The sequence below is a fragment of the Capsella rubella genome, unplaced genomic scaffold (assembly GCF_000375325.1).
Source record: "Capsella rubella cultivar Monte Gargano unplaced genomic scaffold, Caprub1_0 scaffold_6, whole genome shotgun sequence".
Lineage (NCBI taxonomy): Eukaryota > Viridiplantae > Streptophyta > Magnoliopsida > Brassicales > Brassicaceae > Capsella > Capsella rubella.
Window position 1 is genome coordinate 10,918,493 of NW_006238918.1, and position 410 is coordinate 10,918,902.

Here is a 410-nt window from a genome sequence, read left to right on the forward strand (position 1 = left end):
ATTACAGAGAGTAGACAAATTGTCTTCAAAGCTGTCTTACCCATATCATCCTCAATCTTCTTCATCAATTTTGCTTCAAGCTTCTTACTCAGTTCTTCCTCAACCTTGTCAAACATTTCTTTTTGGAGATCTAAATTTTTAGTATGTTGATGCCTTAAGTCCGTCACATCTTCTTCTATTCTCTGTACCTTTGCGTCGACCATCTTAATTTCTTCAACCGATGCCTCATCAACCCATTTGAAGAAATGCGACTCATTCGGCCTCTAATTAACAAAAAACCAACATCGATACCCATATGTTAACAATAAAAAAATTAAATGAAAATTTGTACCTTCAAAGCAATCGAGCATCTATAGAAGATACGGTAAGGGTTTTCCTTTGTCTTCGATATGTATGTGATGATATCGTGA